The sequence below is a fragment of the Pinus tabuliformis genome, chromosome 5_2 (genome assembly GCF_031772625.1).
Source record: "Pinus tabuliformis cultivar Carrire ecotype Pingquan chromosome 5_2, CPIR1, whole genome shotgun sequence".
NCBI classification, from domain to species: domain Eukaryota; kingdom Viridiplantae; phylum Streptophyta; class Pinopsida; order Pinales; family Pinaceae; genus Pinus; species Pinus tabuliformis.
Genome location: NC_142306.1, coordinates 187,935,772 through 187,950,860, shown reverse-complemented (window position 1 = coordinate 187,950,860; position 15,089 = coordinate 187,935,772).

The window sequence follows — 15,089 nt, the reverse complement described above, 5'->3', positions numbered from 1 at the left end:
AAAAGGAGTATGTCGCATCGCACAAATACTTTGTTTCAATGTTGGACTTAAGGTGTTCCATTGACATTCGTCAATGCGATAACTCCATCGTAAAAATCGCATATCGCTACTTATCAAGAAGCCCTTCCAAGTGTTCATATAAATCCTCCGATGCGATAAGCCAATCGCAATCACGCATCGCTGAAATCATAAAACACATACCAAAAGCCCCTTTGAAATCTTCCGATGTGATTTCATTATTAAGCACGCTTTTCAATAAAGGTGAAATATGAGCTATTACAAACATTTGCGGGTTAAAGTTATAAATCAATGATAAATAAAAACCAAATGATTTATTAATTTTAAAAGTCATCCCGCCTTCCCATGACTGCGCACCATTAGTCGCAATCGCAAATATGCAAAGGAAACATTTAAGCATAACACTTTTACCTCTCGATCTGCGATATGCGATTATCGCTAATCGTCGATTGGTAAGTCACAATACTCATTTTAAAAGGATTGTTATAAATTTTCGATGTGACATGTCATTACGGCATTAAAGTGTCACGTTGGAAGTTATGGGAAATCATTAAGAAAGCAGTTATGATTGAATCCTTCAAGGATTTCATGTGTGGTAGCTTAATATATTAAAAATCCGTATCACCCATTTGTGTTTAACTGTTGTTAGTCTTATGTGTTGTGTATTAGCTTTGAACAAGTTTTTTCCACTGCTACGTACTTCTGTTTCATTTTGTAGAGTGAATCCGAAAACATCAGTCCAGCAAAAATGTCTAAGAGAGCTCGGAAAGCAAAGGCCCCCGTCGTGGCAAAAGATGAACTAGCTAAGCTGGTACTGATAGTCGATACTACCTGTGCAGGCCTCAGCAAGACTTCATAGGAGGGTATATATAATTTACTAGAGGTGAAGGATCCAAGTGAAGTTGAAGAAGAAAGAGAAACGGCTGGTTCAACTGATAAATCAAAAAATACTCTTTATGATTTAGCCAGCTCCTTCCTCCACAGAATAGCAGCCCGAGCGAAATTATTACCATACAATGATATGGTGAGATGGGTTTATAGAAAGTATCAACATAACTGACAGGGCCTTCTATACAGCCGATGGAAGGATGTTCGGGACATTCAAGGCAGAAGATATCAAGAATATGTATCAATTGTCGGACCCTCGGAAACATTACAATAAAGAATTTTTAGAAGCCTTCAAGGAGAACGATATACAGTCGGACCCTATCAGGCGATGGAGACATTTCCCAAACAAACATAAGCATGAATCTTCTAGTATGTACTCCGTAGACTCCTTGGCATCTCCTTATTGCTATGCTAGCACTATGTTATGTAGACTCTTTGGAGTCTCTGATTCAGCTAGGTTTACTACGGAAATGGTGCCTTTAATGGAAGCAGCAATCCACTCTTATATCATGGATTGGGCAACCATTTTATCAGATAAAATGGCCAACCAAATCCTCGATTATAGAAGAAATAGGTTTGTAACTACACGTACAATACCTCCATTCTATATGAGCGCCTACATCATGGATACCATCTGTTTCAATTCTGACTACCCCATCCTAGGTTGGAAATGGACTCCTCAAGCCCCAACTCCGATTCACATTTATCATTAGTATTTGTGGAAGGCCCATTATAAAGATCATATATATAGAATTTGTCATGGTTTTATTTTACCCGTCCATCAGGCCATATTCAACAAACCTGCTACTTGGTTATCTAATGAGGCCAGCATTGACCTATTGGTTCAGTGAGGAAATGTTCACCTATGTCAGATTTTTTGGCAGCACCACAGATCCACATGTTCTCCCCTTATACATTCCTAATACGTTGTTGGCCAGAGAAATAGCTTACCAGATAACAGAAACAGGGTCAAGGAATCTCAAAGAGTCCAAGAAACAAATGTGGCCTCCATTTCCCCTCCGTTGTGGTACCTACACACTACATGATTTTAAACATGCAGAGAAAGAAACAGAGAAGATAAAAATTCTCAAGTTAGCAGTCATTCCAAAGAGACAGTATGATCCAAGAGCAGTAGCTTACAACTTCACCAGTCAGGTGAAGATTGCCAAATTTGAACATGAGATAGATGAATGTGATGACTTTTTCACTTTGGCTGAAGTATTCTCACGGGTGAAACATCTAGCAAAGATAAAATTAGGAGCAGGAGGAAGAGATAAATTTATGTAGTTCAGGGCACAGAGGTTACAAACACTGCCTCTAGATTTATTGGCCACTACCACTATGGTGCAGCGAGAAGTCCACAATGAAGAGAAAATTACAGAAAAGGAGAAGACTCTCGAGAAGGAGCAGACAAATGAAGGGACCACTGAGCTCCTAGATACTAATGTAAACATCGATGCCACCTTAATCAAGGAATGGGAGCAGTTCGATCAAATGATCAAGAACTAGAATGACTCCCAAAAACTCACTGCACCAAAATCGCCCGCAACACAGGAACCTGTTATTACTAATATTCCAATTAAAGGGGCAGCCAGCACACCCAACATTCAGCAGGATATTGAAATAATTCTCGAGAATCCTATAGAAGAGATTGTGTTAAAAGTAGAAGGAATACCACCCCTACATGTATTATACAGTCCAAAGCATAGGGTTGTGGTCAAAAGGCAAAGAAAAAGGAGGAAATTGACCAAGGACCTCTTTCAACTCCTCATGTCTAACTGATGAATGTGGTATGGAAAAACTCAGAAGTCAATCCTTCTGAGGATTTAACCAAGTTATCTCAGTATGTAGGTGCTTATACAGCCACAACAATGGACAAAGCCTCTGAAGTCAGTCAACTAATTAGGGAAAAGGATCTAAGGATCGCCCAAGTTGAAGGGCAATCGGTAGAAGAACAATAAAGGATTAGTCAGCTTGAGCAATAGCTATCAGAACAAAGACAGCAAAATGAGCAACTAAAAGAACAATTGAATCTAGAGAAGCAAAAGATTGATCAGCAGGCTCTACAGAAACAACAAAAGTTGTCTCAAGAACTCAGCAAGCTTCAAGCGGTAGTACAGCAGGAAAAGAGGGCTAAAGAAGAACAAATTGCGCAGCTGCAATTATAGGTAGAAAGATTCAAGGGTTATCCAAAGGTTGATGAATTCAAGAAGGAAGCCCTGGAAGTAAGTAAAGCCTGATCTCGGCAGCTAAACATCCTTTTCCATAAAATATCATTGATTGACCCATTGTGCGCTATCTCTGCATCACTTATTGAAAAGGCAGTTGACACTAGGCTAGAGTTTGAAAAAGCTTATGATAAGATAACAAAGTTTCTCTCTTGGAAAATTCATAAGAAGGCATGGCTACCAATGTACCAAAAATACAAGAATCGCACAAGGAAATCTTTTTTTCAGAGTGGGAATCACAGTTAATAAAAGCCGAAAGAGCGACTTCTAGAGCTAGGGCTACAATGAATGGTGTAATCGGGTTAGTAAATGACAACCTGTATATGGATAACTTGATCTCCGACTGATCTCCAGGAAAACTCCCGAAAGCAAAAGCACTAGAAGATCAATGGAGACAGGAGCTGGCAAGCAGAGAAGAACGAATCAGCAAGGTGCAAAACTTGACATGGGACGAATTTTGGTTTTTCCTAGTCAAGCCGCATAGCCAGCAGATGGCCATGAAATGCCTTTCTGACGTAGTCAATCTCATGATTCCCAAACTCTCCAACATTACGTACACAGCTCAACTACATTCCAGGATGAGTCACCCTCCGGAAATTCAGCCAATGCTCTCAATTTGTCAGTTGCAAGCACAAGAGAACAAGTAGATACAACGGATCAGTTCAAAAGCTATCGCATTGTTATGTTCATGAATCAAATCCCATATTTTCATGTTTACAGTTTTAACAGCTCATAGCGAATTTTTATTGACAGTTACTTTTAATTTTGATTATTTAAAAGCCTTTCATGTCTTTTAAGAAGGGTCCTCAATTTTTATAAGATTTGACTGGAGAAGTTGCACTTTTGTACTTCTAAGTATTTTTTTATCAATGGTTGATCAAGGTTCTACATTTTTGTGAAGAAGCTTTTTCAAGACCTGCACTTCTGTATTTCCTTGAAGTTTTGTCAAATAAAAAGTGGAATCGGAGTGTTATTTACATTGGAAGGATTCAAATGCATGCAGTATTCCTATCACTGTTTTTGTCTTATTTCCTTATGTGATGAAGCATTCCTTTTAAAAGTTGCTATTGCTGATATATATATATGTACGCTTTTTCAAATAATTCTTTTTCATATCATTTCTGAAGATTTAGAATTGTTATCCTTTGAAGATATATATATATATATATATATATATATATATATATATATATATATATATATATATATATATATATATAGATATATATATTGTTATGAATGCGATATGTTTTATTAATAATTACTTTGTTTAATTTCTTAAACAAAGTAATCATTATCTATGAATGCATCTTTCTATTGATTAGTAATTCATCTATATGATTATTGATCTGTTAGAAATAATCAGAAATTGCATTGTTTACAGAATACCCGGGTTATATAAATATATTTGTATATTTTGAGTCATAGGATAAAACATTTACCCTCTCCATTATACATTACCAAACAACCATCCATTAAACCATTCATTAAGGGAAATTGGTCCCATAATATCCAATCGGAGCCACCACACCAAACGGAAAAGGAGTTGTATCGGGTGGTTATCCCCAATGTTGGTGCTAGGATTTTAGAGGCATCAACATTTTTGGCGCTAGAAGGAGGGCCAGCTGTGAATGGCAAGTCAATCCAAATCCATAGGCCATTCTAATATTAAAACCCCCTCACCATCTCCTCCAACTTCTCCTTCACATGCTAAATCTCCTATCTTTAAGCGAGAAGTTGAAAAGGAAAACACAACACCCACTGCTGAAAACTTAAACACACTTGACAATTCTTCTCTTGAACCCCTTGAAGTTCAGACCTTGATTCATAAACTCCAAGGGTTTTCAATATCCCAAGAACAGTCTGAGTTATCCCAAGGTAGTGTGACTTCGCAATATATTCCATCCCAGCCTCTTACAAGATCCCAGAGTGAAAATCTTGGTATTCCACCAACCGAATTTCCTCTGCCAAGTAGAAAAAGAGCTAGGAAGACACCTTTAGAGTCTGAGAGTGAGACTCTTTCTTCATCATAATCCATTCCATCTAAACCAGTGCAATGTCATCCATCCACTCCCCAACTCAAGATCATAATCCATAAGGGTACAGGTACTCTATCATCCTCTACCCAATCCCTTTCAACCGTCTCTTCACCCTCCGCTACTGTCAGTTTGACAATGGCACATAATCAACCTCAACCAAGGCCATGGACAAATCCAGGAGCTATCTCTATGCCTGCACCCTTGAGTCAATTACCAGCTCATCCTAAAAAATGGTTACCAAAATTTAATCCAGACATTGGCATATTGGCAGAAGAACATATAAACAATTTTATGGTGTCCATAAACTTGGATGGGGTAACAGAAGAAGATGTTGTTGTTAGGCTTTTCCCATATACTCTAAAAGGGGCAGTTGGATCATGGTATTTTTCATTACCACCAGGATCCATCAACAGTTGGGATGCTTTTCAGGAAAAAAAATTAACCAAGTTTGGAGATGATAGGTCTACAGCGACTTTGATTAATGACCTCTCCAATTTGAAATCTGAATCAAAGGAACCCTTCAAAGACTTCAACTCTCAATTTAATAAACTGCTGAATAAAATTCCTGCAACATCCAAGCCTAGTGAAGAAGTCCGAAGTGAATGGTATATCTCTGTTTTACCTTCAAACATAACCATTTTCGTTGATAGGGCTGCCAAGCCCACATTAGCATAAAATATGAAGGAAGCGATCGTTGTTGAAAAACGTATCATTGCTTTGGAAAATAAAAATTCCCTTGAAGAAAGAAAATCAAAAAAAGTTACTTTCAAAGATGATTAAAAGAAGAAAGCAGTTAAAGACCCATATGACATGGAAGGTTTACAAAAGGTTCTGAAAACTATGTCTAATGAAATGGTGGAAATAAAAAACAAGTGACTGAAACTTCTACTAAAAAACCATTTAGAAAATTTAGAAGAAATTAGTCAAATGAACCAAAACCACCTAATGCTATATCTAATGCAGAATCATATCAAGACGATGTTGAAGATGAAGACATAGTTTTATCATCGAAGGAAACGGAAGAAGAGGAAATAGTTGAATGTCATGGGATGTGGGACTTTATCTTGCCCAACTCTGACAATGAAAGTGAACAGGAAGATTTTCCAGTAAATACCAGAAGTAAAAATGCAGCAGAGCCTGTTCAAACAAATTCAAAGAAGAAAAGTGCAATCCCTGTCACTAAAGACAAAGCTCCCATGAAGAAAACTCCAGTGTTGCCTACCCAAAATCAACCATCATCCTCCAATCCACCCTCATTAGCTAAAACATTAGTAGCCTCTAACTCTATGGATTACAACATTGTGGAGGACATGAAGAAGACTCGAGAAAATATTTCTTTACATGAACTTAGCAAGATAAAAAATCAACAGAAATTGTTACTTAAAGAGTTGAATGCAGTACCTTCTTCTCCTCTTCCAACCAGTGTATTATCAAAAGCGACCAAAGGGTCAAGTAAACCACCATCGGATAAAGTCGATGCTACTGATGTTGTTTTGATCGGAGATAGGTATAATTCTCATACTCCTCCTTTTCTCTTAACTTATGAGATCTATAACAGAAATCTGCATAACTGCCTGATAGATTCAGGGGCTTCATCAAATATAATGACAGCCTCAGTTTGCTCTAAATTAAACATTGAGCCCCAGAAATCTGCAGTCCATATCATTCAGTTAGATCAGACTAAGGTGCAAGTTTTAGGGGAGATAAATTCAGTCACCATTAGGTTATCATCGGATTCCAAAGTAGTCCAAAGAATTGCTATATTGATTGCTGACATCCCTGAGTTCTATGGTTTAATTCTAAGCAAGGATTGGTCGGAGAAACTCCATGGCTACATTTCCACCGATTGGTCTCACATGTGGCTTCCCTACAAATGGAAACCAAATCAAATCAAAATAGATTGGGAAAACCACATGACTCATACAGTAATGGAGTTTGAACAAGAAAACCAACCTGTAGCTTTTAATAACAACATTCTTGCAAATTACTCAGTTGAGTCATTCTTTGGAAATTTTAATGCTCAACCATCGCCTTTTCCTGTTAATAGTATCACATCACAAATTGAAAACTTCTCTCATGCTGATACCTCAAAATGTGTTAGTATTACTGAAGAACTTGTAAATAAATCTGTAGATAAACCTTTATTTTGGTCTTTATATTTTGATGGATCAAAATCCAATGACGGTGCAGGAGCAGGGTGTATTTTAGTTAGTGCAGAAGGGGAAAAAACTATGCTATCATGCAGGCTAGAGTTTGAGTGTACCAATAACACTACAGAATATAAGGCATTGATCCAAGGGCTCTATAAAGCAATAGGCCTGAATATTCAATATCTGAAAGTGTTTGGTGATTTTGAGATTGTCATTAAACAAGTAAAGAACACTATCATTGTCTCTCAGGTCATCTCAAACATTATCAATCCCTTTTTCAAGATTTCATAACTCATTTTCTAGCATTTAATATTTCTCCTATTCCTAGATCTCAGAATGCAACAGCTGATTTATTGGTTAATGTTGCTTCTAAACTACTCCCATCCAAGGATTATAGTCCAGATAGGTTTTCAATTGAATTAATTTTTCGGCCATCTGTCCTAGACAATGTCACCAATTAGCGAGTATTTAATCATGATGAAGGCATTTTAAATTTCTTAACCTTGGAAAAATCTTATGATGATCAGATTATTGATGAAACCGATCATGATCTTCAGTTAAAACAAAGACCAAATAAGAATTCTATTCCTAAACCTGTGGTCAAGCTAGAAGATCTCTATGACATCAAAGATATATTCAAAAAGCTCACTAATTCAAAACTTCAAAGTTATACTTTAAAGTTTGAATTAGTAAACCTTGGCACTAAGGCCAAACTACAAAATGTCAATCTAGGACTTGAAATCACATCAGAAGAAAGGTTTGCTTTCATCATATTACTAAACAAATACAAAAATGTTTTCGCTTGGAATTATGAAGATTTGAGAACTTATGATACTTCTATCATACAACACATGATTCCAATGATTTATGATGAAAAGTCTGTACAACAAAAGTTAAGGAAAATTCACCCAAATCTGGAAAGCCAAATCAAAGCAGAGTTGAATAAACTTCTGAAAGCTAAGATAATTTTCCCGGTCAGACATTCTAAATGGGTTTCAAACTTGGTACCTGTAAGGAAAAAGAATGGTGATATTAGGATTTGCATTGATTTTAGAAATCTCAATAAGGCATGTCAAAAAGATAATTTCCCATTACCAACAATGGAGCAGATACTTCAATCAGTAGCTGGTTCAAAGTTAATGTCCTTTCTGGATGGTTTTTCAAGTTACAATCAAATACTAGTGCATCCAAATGATAGACTAAAAACTACATTCAGGACTAAATGGGGAACATATGCTTATCAGAAAATGCCTTTTGGTCTGATAAATGTTGGAGCTACTTTCCAACAAGCCATGGATATAGCCTTCAAAGGTTTGATCAATAGGTCAGTTCTTGTCTACTTAAACGACATAACTATTTTTTCCAAGAAAATGACCAATCATCTCCATGATTTAAAACAGATCTTTGAGCGATGTAAAAGGTATGGGATTTCTCTAAATCCCAAGAAATCATTTTTTGCTCTAAATGAAGGCAAACTCTTAGGGTTTATTGTATCCAAAGATGGCATCTATATTGATCATGATAGGATAAAAGAGATTTATGATATTCCTTTGCCACATAACAAGAAATCCATGCAATCATTTTTAGGATAGATAAATTTTGTAAAAACATTTGTTCCTGATTTTTCTCATAGTCTTACCTTTACAAAATATGATTAGGAAAAATTCAATTTTCAAATGGGGACATAACGAAAAGCAAGCCTTTGACTCAATCAAATGGGCAATTATTAATGCTCCTACATTGAATGCTCCCAATTTTTCTAATCATTTTATTTTGTCTACTTTAACCACTGAAACATATTATGTTGATGTTTTAACACAAATCAATGATCAACAAATAGAGGCACCTATATCTTTCTTTAGTTCCAATTTGCAGGGTGTTGAACTCAACTATTCGGAAGTAGAAAAACAAGCTTTTGTTGTGTTTAAATCTATCAAACACTTTAGACCATTTCTCCTAAAAACACACACAAAAGTAATAGTCCCATTCTCTGCAGTGAGACAATTGATAGTACAAAGGGAAATAGAAGAAAAGAGAGCTAATTAGGTAGCAGCTTTACAGGAGTATGATATTGATATTAAACCAGCGAAAATTGTGAGAGGGCAAGGTTTTTGCAGGTTATTAGCAGGAGCTTCTAATATTCCAGAACATGAAGATTCAGATAAGACTTTTCAAGTGAACGAGATAAGTATCATAAATTCTGAATCCCAGTATGTTGATCTGATCTTTTACTTGAAAAATGGATATGCTCCCCTAATTTCAGTTACAAAAACAAATGTGCCTTAAGATTAAAAGAAAAACACTTCGAAATCATTGCTGATGTGTTATTCAGAAGAAACTATGACTCAATTTTATTAAGATGCCTAGAAAAAACTGAAGCACAAAAGATTTTACAGGAATTACATGATGGTCCAGCAAGTGGACATTTTGGAGGAGATACTACAGCTCACAAAATCATACATGTTGGATATTATTGGCCCACTTTGTTTAAAGATGCCCATGATTATGTCAGGAAATGCAAGATATGCCAAACTGCTAGTGGGAGACAAAGGAAACCAGCCTTTCCTTTACAACCAGTAAACATTGAGCAACCATTTGAATAGTGGGGGCTTGATATCATAGGAGAGATTGTTCCACATTATTCCAAGCAACACAGATATATCCTTACAGCCACGGATTACTCTACAAAGTGGGTAGAAGCGATTCCATTAAAGCTAGCCAATTTTGATGCAATCATTGAGTTCATTGATCAATTCATCATTACGAAGTTTGTTGTACCTAATGCCTTGATTTTTGATAATGCATCTTCTTTTTCTGGGAGTAGTATAGTTGAATTTTCTCTTAAGAGAGGTTTTAAATTAAAATATTCTGCAAATTATTATCCTCAAGGTAATGGTTTGGCAGAATCAACTAATAAGAATCTCATTAAGATTATTAAAAGAATTGTTGATCAAAATCAAAATAATTGGCATAAATCTTTAATATTTGCATTATGGGCAGATCGCATAACTCAGAAGGCCTCAATAGGTACTTCTCCTTTTAACCTAGTGTATGGGAAAGAAGTTGTAATACCTTCAAACTTAGCACTCCCATCTCTAGCCTAGTACAATTAATTGAAGAAAATCCTTCTTCCTCTATCCAATTAAGATTTGATCAAATCCTAAAGTTAGAGGAAGAAAGAGAGAAGACCAAAATCACTCATGCTAAACATCAACAAGTCATTAAATCTTCTTTTGATGCAAGTTCTACCGGCACAAAAACATTACAAATTGGTGATCTCGTGTTGAAATGGGACAAAGCACATGAAGACAAAGGTAAACATACCAAATTTCAAAAGATGTGGCTTGGACCATTTCAAATCATTGAGAAGATAGGCTCATCAACGTTCATACTGCAAGATTTATCAGGAAAGAGAGATTCTCTTCCTGTGAATGGGCTTATCTTAAAGAAATTCTTTTCTTAAGGAGGTAACCCCTTCTTACCTGTAAATATTCTTTATGAAAGTCTGTTTATTTTAGAAAATAATGTTGAAAATAGTCTTCCACTGACCTTTTACTATTAGAAACCTCTTTAAGAGAATATTGTAAATACTTGCTTTCAATAGGTGGAAACATTTAAGAAAATGATTACAGTTTTGGAAAGTTGAATAAAACATGAAACTCTGAGAACCTCTTTAAAGTTTGCAAAATCTTCCAAAACCTTGAAAATACTGTAAATCATTCTAAGTTTTATTAAAGTTAAGAGAGGTTATTTGTAAAAAGTAAAGACTTTTCCAAACTTAGCATCTACAACTCTAAAATTGTCTTCCATAAACTCCTAAGGAGAAAGTCATTCACCCCATCCACTGAGTTTATGATTTTTTCAGAGTGTAATTCTAAAATATGTCTAATATAAAAGATAAGAGGTCTCATCATGAGCCTGCTTACCATGATCATAAGGAACTAATTAAACTGACATTACCAATACTGCATATCAAAACAAAGTAATGGCTTATAATCATAAGACAAGGGGTCTCATTACGAGCCAGCTTGTTCAGTTCAATTACAACCAGTGAATGGCATTGTTATAAGTTGGCTACCAAACCAGGACAATGGCTTTTTATCTTTAAAAAATTAAAAGAATATAAAAACAAAAAATATATGTAAACATATCTTTTTGAATTTATCTTTCAAAATTTATGCTCTTAGATGGATGGGACAATGAATGATTTATGGTTAAAAGGTAACCCTGCCGAGACTATAGATGTTTGCTGGCAGCAGAGGCACTACCTGTGACAAAAGAGTAAATTTAAAAGCTAAGTTGGAAGAGCCCCCTACTTTATCTTTATCAACCAATCAAAACATGAAAAAACCTGAAATGTTTTTATTTTTAAGAGATTGTAAAAGAAATTGCAAAATACTGTTATTTTATTCAGAGTTAATTTTTGTTTAGCTATTCTTAGATGGTTTTCTTTATCCTCAATTGTTTCAAAACTAAGAAAGTTTAGATATTGCGTTATTTTTCATAGATAACTATTTCTCCCAATGAATCGCCAATTGTTGTGCTATACAACAACCCTCCCTATTTCAATTTTTTCATAAAAAACTTTAATAAGAAATGGGTACCCTTTTAGAAATATAAATAAAATCAATAAAACATTTGAAAATAAATTTTATAATAGGTTATATAAAATTTTCTTTTTAGGATAGGTTAAAAAGCAATCGCTATTAACAATCTATCAAATCCATGAAAGTCCTCTTGATAAGGTCTGATCTGATTTAAATTATAATAAAACCTTATCATAAAACAATTATAAAAGGAGTATGTCGCATCGCGCAAATCCTTTGTTTCAATGTTGGACTTAAGGTGCTCCATTGACATTCGTCGATGCGATAACTCCATCGGAAAAATTGCATATCGCTACTTATCAAGAAGCCCTTCCAAGTGTTCATATAAATCCTCAGATGCAATAAGCTGATCGCAAGCGCGCATCGCTGAAACCATAAAACACATACCAAAAGCCCCTTTGAAATCTTCCGATGCGATTTCATTATTAAGCACGCCTTTCGATAAAGGTGAAATATGAGCTATTATGAACATTTGCGGGTTAAAGTTATAAATCAATGATAAATAAAAAACAAATGATTTATTAATTTTAAAAGTCATCCCGCCTTCCCATGACATCTCACAATTAGTCGCAATCGCAAATATTCAAAGGAAACATTTAAGCATAATGATTGTACCTGCAGATCTACGATATGCGATTATCACTAATCGTCGATCAGGAAGTCACGATACTCATTTTAAAAGGACTATTATAAATTTGTGATGCGACATGTCATTACGGCATTAAAGTGTCACGTTGGAAGTTATGGGAAATCATTAAGAAAGAAGTTATGATTGAATCCTTCAAGGATTTCATTCGTGGTAGCTTAATATATTAAAAATATGTGTCACCCATTTGCACTCAACTGTTGTTAGTCTTGTGTGCTGTGTATTATCTTTGAACAAGTTTTTTCCACTGCTACGTCCTTCTGTTTCATTTTGCAGAGAAAATCTGAAAACATCAGTCCAGCAAAAATGTCTAAAAGAGCTCGGAAAGCAAAAGCCCCCATCATGGCAAAAGATGAACCAGCTAAGTTGGTACTAATAGCTGATACTACCTGTGCAAGCCATGGCAAGACTTCATGGGAGGGTATATATAATTTACTCGAGGCCGAGGATCCAAGTGAAGTTGAACAAGAAAGAGCAACGACTGGTTCAACTGATAAATCAGAAAATACTCTTTATGATTTAGCCAGCTCCTTCCTCCACAAAATAGCAGCCCGAGCGAAAGTATTACCATACAATGACATGGTGAGATGGGTAATAGAAAGTATCAACATAACTGATAGGGCCTTCTATACAGCTGATGGAAGGATGTTTGGGCCATTCAGTGCAGAAGATATCAAGAAGATGTATCAATTGTCGGACCCCCAAAAACATTACAATAAAGAATTTTTAGAAGCCTTCGCCAAGGAGAACAATATAGAGTCGAACCCTATCAGGCAATGGAGACATTTCCCGAACAAACATAAGCATGAATCTTCTGGTATGTACTCCATAGACTCCTTGGCATCTCCTTATTGCTATGCTGGCACTATGTTATGTAGACTCTTTGGAGTCTCTGATTCAGCTAGGTTTACTATAGAAATGGTGCCTTTAATGGAAGCAACAATCCACTCTTATATCATGGATTGGGCAACCATTTTATCAGATAAAATGGCCAACCAAATCCTTGATTATAGAAGAAATAGGTTTGTAACTACACGTACAATACCTCCATTCTATATGAGCGCCTACATCATGGATACCATCTGTTTCAATTCTGACTACCCCATCCTAGGTTGGAAATGGACTCCTCAAGACCCAACTCCGATTCGCATTTATCATAAGTATTTGTGGAAGGCCCATTATAAATATCATATATATAGAATTTGTCATGGTTTTATTTTACCCATCAATCAGGCCATATTCAACAAACCTACTCCTCAATTATCCGATGAGGCCAGCATTGACCTAACATCCATCGGCAGTTGGTTCCATGAGGAAATGTTCACCTATGTCAGACTTTTTGACAACACCATAGATCCACATGTTCTCCCCTTATACATTCCTGATAAGTTGTTGGCCAGAGAAATAGCTTACCAGATAACAGAAACAAGAATGTCAAGGAATCTCAAAGAGTCCAAGAAACAAATGTGGCCTCCATTTCCCCTCCGCTGTGGTACTTACACACTGCATGATTTTAAAAATGTAGTGAAAGAAACATAGAAGATAAAAATTCTCAAGTTAGCAATCATTCCAAAGAGACAGTATGATCCAAGAGCAGTAGCTTACAACTTCACCAGTCGGGTGAAGATTGCCAAATTTGAACATGAGACAGATGAATATGATGACTTGTTCACTTCGGCTGAAGTATTCTCACAGGTGAAACATCTAGCAAAGATCAAATTAGGAGCAGGAGGAAGAGATAAATTTATGCAGTTCAGGGCACAGAGGTTACAAACACTGCCTCTAGATTTATTGGCCACTACCCCTATGGTGCAACAAGAAGTCCACAATGAAGAGAAAATTACTAAAAAGGAGAAGAGTCCCGTGAAGGAGCAGACAAATGAAGGGACCACTGAGCTCCTAGATACTGATGTAAACATTGATGCCACCTTAATCAAGGAATGGGAGCAGTTCGATCAAATGATCAAGAACCAGAATGACTCCCAAAACCTCACTACACCAAAATCGCCCACAACACAGGAGCCTGTTGTTACTAATATTCCAATTAAAGGGGCAGTCAGCACACCCAACATTTAGCAGGATATTGAAATAATTCCTTAGAATCCTACAGAAGAGATTGTGTTAAAACTAGAAGAAATACCACCCCTAGATGTATTCTTTAGTCCAAAGCATAGGGTTGTGGTCAAAAGGCAAAGAAAAAGGAGGAAAATTGACCAAGGACCTCTTTCAACTCCTCATGCCGAACTGATGAATGTGGTATGGAAAGACTCAGAAGTCAATCCTTCTGAGGATTTAACCAAGCTATCTCAGTATGCAGGTGCTTATACAGCCGCAACAATGGACAAAGCCTCTGAATTCAGTCAACTAATCAGGGAAAAGGATCTAAGGATCGCCCAAGTTGAAGGGCAATCGGCAGAAGAACAACAAAGGATTAGTCAGCTTGAGCAATAGCTATCAAAACAAAGACAACAAAATGAGCAACTAAAAGAACAGTTGAATCTGGAGAAGCAAAA